A 7,500-nucleotide genomic window follows, 5' to 3' on the forward strand; every position below is an offset into this window, starting at 1 on the left:
CTCTCTCTCTCTCTCTCTGTCTGTGTCCCTCTCTCATTCTCACCTCCCCATCCTCCCCTCACTCCCTCTCTTCCATGGCACCTCTGCCTCTTCTCTCCACGTCCCTCTGTTGTGCTCCCCCTCTCCTCCTCTCTGCTCCTCTCTCCTCCTCTCTGCTTTACAAGTGCACTGGGGTGTTGAAGGCTTCAGATGGTGTCACTCCTATTTTTGGAGCTGCTACCGAACGGCTGCCTGTCATGGCTCACTAACTTCCTGCTCTTGTTCTTCCATGCCTGAAGTTCAGACACACACACACACACATACACACACACACACATTATCCAGTTCAACAAACAGCTACACATGTGAGCCACACTCACACTCATGAATATAAGGATCATACGTCAAGGGTCCCTTACGTGCTCAGGTGAGTATGTATGGAGTGGGCGGAGCAAACTGGTCTCCCGTCCAATCACGGGGGAGCTCCAGCTGACAGGAGGAGCTCGAGCGATCCCACTTCTGAGGCCTTAGTTCGACATGCCCCCTGTAAACACACACAGACACACACACACATTTTAGCAAGAGCGTCTATCTTTAGCCTCCTCTCTTCTCTGCAATTCTTCATCATGTGCACTTCTTTGAAGACGGATGATGATGATGATGGCGATGAAGATGATGATGATAATGATGGTGTCTGTATGCAGCTCCCCGTGTGTTTTATTCATGCTCTGTCCTCCTCTGTCTTGGTTCTGAGGGGGGCAGTGGGCGGACACACCAGTGCGTAGCGTACCAGATGATCTTCCTCTAAACGGGGCGGCTGGGTGAGTGTGTGCCATTAGTATTCTTTAGGTGTAGCAGCATGAGAAATGTGTGGGAGTGCACCAATCAGCCCGACGCGCAGTTCCTGCTTCTCTCTCAAGACCAAGTGTGACAGAGATCGACTGTGAATGCATGTCTGTGTGTGTCGTTTGAGAGTGTGTGTGTGTGTGTGTGTGTGTGTCTGGTTGCCTGGTCACTGATCTGACAGCTCCTCACAGTTTGAGTGTAATAATGCCTCTTACAGACAGCTTGTGGATTAAAGGAGGGGAACGTCTTTGAAGTTCAACCGCAATAAACCAATGGGTCCTCGAAAAACGATGCCAACCAACACACACACACCCACACACACACACACACACACACACACACACACACACACACCCACACCAGCCGTTCCAAATAAGCAGCGGCGGGACCCTTAGTGTAAAGTTGACTCAGCGAGGTAAACAGGAGTGCGGTGGACGTGGACGTGTCCGTCTAATCCCCCCGCTGAGAGCGTCCAGCTCCCGTTAGCTCCGTTCCCAGGCGCCATGGGGACGGCCCGCCGGCCGCTGAGCCCCGGGCCAATTAAACGCCGCTGCATGAGTCGCGCCGGTCGCCAAGGAAACTAGCCCGGAGAGACACCTCTGATCCGCCGCGCCGCGAGGGAGACGTGGGTAATGGCGCGGCGGCGGAGGTCGAGGGGTCACCGGCGACATTCCCCTGTGAGACTCGGCCGCTCACGCACTGTTTACAGTCGGGCTGCGGCTTTTGTTGCGCTCAGAGCAACGCTCTCCCAACGCTCTCCCAACGGCCACGTTCACACGCTGGGATCACGGCCCTGCACCGAGAGGACTTCCTGTAGAGACTTAACCACATTCTCTGCCATAAGAGCACATCTTGAGATCATGCCTGTGTGCTCCTTGACATCATAGACTAGTTCAAACAGATCTTTGCTTGCTTATGGAGATGGATCTGTTGCAGGAATACTGCAGCCTACCGATCAGATGAAGTAGAACAGGAAGTGGTTATTCATAGGCATGCTCAGCAACATGAGCTGTAACTCCAGACCACCAGATCTTAGATCTCTATGCCCATCGCATAAGCAACAACAGCCACACCATGGGAAATATGAGAACCCAGGTGTCATGTACAGTAGGTTATTAATGCATTCGGATTATGGACTTCAGAGAAGCACAGAAAGAGATCTACTGGTTGTAAAAGTAGTGTGTCTGACAACAGGGCCTAGGCAAAAATGAAAAAGAACTTAATAAGGCTTTCATGGGAGACACTGTTCCAAAAACAGAAGCATTCTGGATTATCAGTGAACTACAGAGAGATGATTCGGATGACACCAAATATTTATCACTAAAACGGAGTACTTGTGTGGACACAGGTTTTGGCCATCATGTTGGCGAGCGGCGTTGGCAGCGTGTGCCCACTGTAAGCCCCTGGTCTCTCTCTCTCCAGATGGCCAGCCGACGCCGTTCACCCTCAGCAGGGCAGGGACACTCGCTCACTGGGGCGGCTGCTTTTAGCGCTCGCCAAACATTACTGAGCAGCCATCAAGCAAATGCTAACCGCCCTCCAGCACTGGAAACACGCACCAACACACACACACACACACAGACACACACACACACACACACACACACACACACACACACACAGACACACACACAGACACACACACACACACACACACACACACACACACACACACACACACACACACACACACACACACACACACACACACACACACACACACACCTGACCCGTCCCATTTCCAAGCGCTCCGCTGGGAGAGGCCCACGTGCGCAGGTGTGACGTCAGCGGTGCGGTGGGGGCAGGTGACCCCCGTGCGGAGGGGAAGAGACGTTCACGAGCGTGTCACTCAGCAGCGCCCGCACTCACTTCCTCACGCTGGCAGACCCAAGCTGGGCCACAGGCTCCACCACCCCGCTGACACACACACACACACACACACACACACACACACACACACACACACACGCATACTTCACTTCAGCTCATACAGACACATTTTATAGACACACACTTTATGAGCAGGCCAAAGGACATAAAGACACCGACTGAAGCTACTCATACTGACACACACACACACACACACCTTCATTTACATGTTTATGGTTACAGTACAGTCAGTGCAATTAGTGGTTTCCACTGTGAAAAAACTGCAACGCTTGACAGTCTAAATATGTAGCTGATACTTGATCTCAGTAGGCCTTCCTTGGTCTTTTATTTATGTGTGGGCAAGCTCCACCTAGATGGCCTGCACATGAAAATAAGCCTATAAAAAGGGCTAGTCACGGTCAGAGTAACAACGTGTCTTAAAGTGGACAGTAATCTTGGAGAGCACTGCCTTGTGACTCCAAATGCATTTCCATTCATTGATAACCAACACTACTCTGTGCACCTTAATGTATAAGTCTACCAAACATACATACACACACACACACACACACACACACACACACACACACACACACAAACACACAAACACACACATGCAGTCATGTGAGGAGTACACTACCTTCAATCTCCCTCAGACATGTGACATTATGAGGGCACTGAACTAATTATGGAGTAAAGCTCAGTTTGAGGACGGGTGTGTGTGTGTGTGTGTGTGTGTGAGAAGAGTGAGAGTAAGTGTGCGGGTGTCCTACTTGAGGTCCAAAATCAGTAAAGGTCACCGTGTTGAGGACACACACACAGCTTCAGCGCCATGTGTGTGCCATATGAGCGCGTCCGCGACGCTAACAGAATTACACATGAGCTGGTCATGCAGGCTGACCCCGTCCCTCAGGCTGGGGGGAGTGTGTTTAGGAGGGGACGGGGGCTGAGTAAATGTTGGATCTGGGCGCTTTACAACACAAAATACGTCACCAGCTAATTTGAGGGGAATAACTAGGTCCAGTTGGCTTGAGTCCTCCACCCTGCCTGACACACACACACACACACACACACACACACACACACACACAAACACACACACACACACACACACACAGTCCTGAGGATGACGCATGTCTTCCAGACACACACATTTAAGGGACTTCATGTCTCATATATAAAGTGTATATGGTTCAATAAACTACACACACATGGTTTACACAGATCCACCCATAACAACCAAAAGCACACAGATTCACTCTCAACTCACCAAATACACACAGAGAAACAGACAACAGCAAACAGAACAAGAGACTGATAGAGAGAAAAGATGTGGGGAGAGATGGATGGATAGAGGGAGAAAGAGAAAGAGAGAGAGAGAGAGAGAGAGAGAGAGAGAAAGAAAGAGACTGAAGAACATTCCAGCATCATTCCTTCTCTGTGGTTGCAGGCTGAGATGAAGCTAATGGAATCCCAGTGATCCCACTCACTGCCTAGTTAACCATCAGACCACTCTCCGCCCACACAGCCACAGGGCTGCAAGCATTAACAGCACTAACAGAACCCGGCCCAAGTTCTACTGCGCCCAGTAAACAACACTAACAGAACCCGGCCCAAGTTCTACTGCGCCCAGTAAACAACACCAACAGAACCCGGCCCAAGTTCTACTGCGCCCAGTAAACAACACCAACAGAACCCGGCCCAAGTTCTACTGCGCCCAGTAAACAACACCAACAGAACCCGGCCCAAGTTCTACTGCGCCCAGTAAACAACACTAACAGAACCCGGCCCAAGTTCTACTGCGCCCAGTAAACAACACCAACAGAACCCGGCCCAAGTTCTACTGCGCCCAGTAAACAACACCAACAGAACCCGGCCCAAGTTCTACTGCGCCCAGTAAACAACACCAACAGAACCCGGCCCAAGTTCTACTGCGCCCAGTAAACAACACTAACAGAACCTGGCCCAAGTTCTACTGCACCTCCCTTCCTCGTCCTCCACTAGTTCTCTCTCCATGGAAGTACTTCACTTGGCAGGACTAAACAAGGCTAGTCCAATGAAGATACAAGTCCAGGCTCTCACACACACACACACACACACACACACACACACACACACACACACACACACACACACACACACACACACACACACACACACACACACACACACACACACACACACACACACACACACACACACACACACACACACACACACACACACACACACACACACACACACACACACACACACTTCATCGGCAATCAATACACTTCAACAGAAGAAGTCTAAAGAGGATAACAGAAACTTGCTGATGTGGCAACAAGTCACTCATATTAACACATGCACCTCCCACAGACACAAACAACCCAATGAAATTCACTTCTAATCACTTCACTTTTAACTTCAAACCCAGCTAAGAAGACTGGAAGCTAGAAACCCATGGAATCTCTCTCTCTATCTCTCTCTTCCTATCTCTCTCTCTCTCTCTCTCTCTCAAACAAACCGACATACAGTGGAGAACATACTTATAGTGTCGGGGGCTCCTCTTTACCCACAATGCGTCTGTGCATGACATCATAGCTCAGTGTCCTCTCTACATGTTTTTCCATTCTGCCTCTTCAACGCAATTCCAGTAACAAATTCTGAAACGCGCGCACACACACACACACACATGTGAGGGAGAGGGACAAGGAGAGGGAAAGAGAGAGAGAGAGAGAGAGAAGGAAAGAAAGAGAGAGTGTGCAAGTGCAGCCTAAATCCAAAGTCTCTTTCTCTGTCGCCTGTAGCTTTTTGCATAATACGCAAAAAACACCTCCTGTCTGGACAGATGTGGCCAACTCCCTGACCAACTCTTTTCACTCCCTCTCTCCCTGCCTGTCACTCGCTCACACACACACACACACACACACACACACACACAGCTGTTCACTGACTCAGACCACAGGAAAGGAAAAATGGCGTTCACCTCACCAACCCACCTCTCTCAGCACCACACTCATCTCCCTCACAACTGTCAAAGAGCAAGAGAGCCGGCCAACAGAAAACTGTGTGTGCGTGTGTGCGCGTGCATGCGTGTGTGTGTGTGTGAGTGCATGAGTGGGTGAGTGATAGGTGTGTGTGTGTGATAAATTAAGTGAAGTCCATCTAAAAAAAAATCAGGATGTTCCATTGCAACATCGACAGAATAGTGACTTCCTTGCCAGTAAGTCAGTGACGGCTAAGTTGTTCTGAAAAATAAACAAAAACAAAACACTCTCACAAACTTGCAGCACAGTGCCATAAATGTTTAACAGAGGTGGAGAGGCCCATTTGAAACGTGTGCTGACAAACAGAATGCGTGTGCACACTCTGGACCTACCACTTCCACCATTAAAACCGAAACACACATAGGCATGTTGGTGTCAACGTGTTTTTGCATGTGTGTGTTTGTCTCTGAACATGTCTGTATCTATGCTGTGTGTGTGTGTGTGTGTGTGTAATTGGCAGTGCTCCCCTGCTCTCTGAGCTGGTGCAGAAGTCAGCAGGAGTGCTGCACATAGACAGACTAGGTTCAGTGTACCAGCGTGGTGTGAGGCGTGTGGTTAGGCATGCAGAGTGCTGCATCATCACACTGAAACCTAAGGAACGCTTCTAGTCTCGTCTTGCAGTCAGAGAGGTGAGGGCACATGCAAACACAACCCTACACAGCCTCCCCTGACACACATCGGACATACAGCTAAAGAATAGAAACCTCTATACACAGATGCTGCCAAAACATCTCTCTCGCTCTCTCTCTCTCTCACACACACACACACACACACACACACACTCATACACAGAGAGTTATAAAAGGAAGTAGGATCAAATATCAATTGTGGTGTAAATGTGTGGGGCTGTAAGGAAGCGTATAAATATCTTCATTAAGCATTCAGGCCAGGCCCAGAGTTTCCAATGGACCACTACCGAATGACCACACATACACACACAGGCTCTGAAAAGGCATCAATTAAACAGCTACATCAATACTTCATTTAAAACCTCTTGGTGAAACACAGATGCGTGCGCACATGCACACACACACACACACACACACACACACACACACACACTTGTATGGCGGTACTTATGGAGGGAGGGCATCTGTTGTGGTGTGATCAATAATCTATTCAATTCACATTGGCTTTTAATTACACAGTCCCATAGAGGCCAGTGAGAGACGGAGAGAGAGAGAAGGTCATGGCTAAGGAAGCAGAAAGCCAGAAAGAATGAGAGACTCTTTCATTACATATATCTGTAGATTTGGATCTATTTTACACCAAAAGCATTGTTTTATCTCACCACTTCAAAAACCAAAGCTGATTATGACGGTGCAAAACTAACTTCAGATCAAACTACTTACAAGGTTGCATGATCATTTCATTAATGCAGACACACACACACAGATACGTCTCTCTCACACTCAGTCAGACACACACACTCACACCCACACAGCTCTGTGATGATGACCCAGTTCAGCAGATTAAACTACTTGAGCCATACAGAGGGATTTCGGACAGCTTAACTCACAAACACCAACACACACACACACACACACACGCAGACACACCCCAACCTCACTACCATACGCCTGCACACTCTGAGTCTCATTCATTCTGTCCCAGCCGCTCCCTCTCTTTCACTCAGCCACACTTTCTTTCCCTTTCTCTCCGCCTGCCCACACACACAATAGGGCCACTGTGTGGAGGGGCAAGTCCAGCTGCAAGAGACAGATACGGCCACGGGGGTGGGGGCTTCACCCCACTGGGCCACTGATACAGGCCA

At 49.4% G+C, this 7,500-nt stretch overlaps 1 protein-coding gene across 2 annotated transcripts in view; it reads right to left on the reverse strand.

Moving 5' to 3' along the window:
- Positions 1-7,500, reverse strand: part of galnt1 (UDP-N-acetyl-alpha-D-galactosamine:polypeptide N-acetylgalactosaminyltransferase 1) — a 42,012-nt gene that overhangs the window by 24,479 nt on the left and 10,033 nt on the right. For both annotated transcript variants that reach the window (XM_062539369.1, XM_062539367.1), the window contains exon 2: positions 399-523. The gene's annotated coding sequence lies outside the window, so the exon portion shown is untranslated. The remainder of the gene's footprint in view (positions 1-398; positions 524-7,500) is intronic.

This window comes from Sardina pilchardus, chromosome 6, assembly GCF_963854185.1.
Source record: "Sardina pilchardus chromosome 6, fSarPil1.1, whole genome shotgun sequence".
Taxonomy (NCBI): domain Eukaryota; kingdom Metazoa; phylum Chordata; class Actinopteri; order Clupeiformes; family Clupeidae; genus Sardina; species Sardina pilchardus.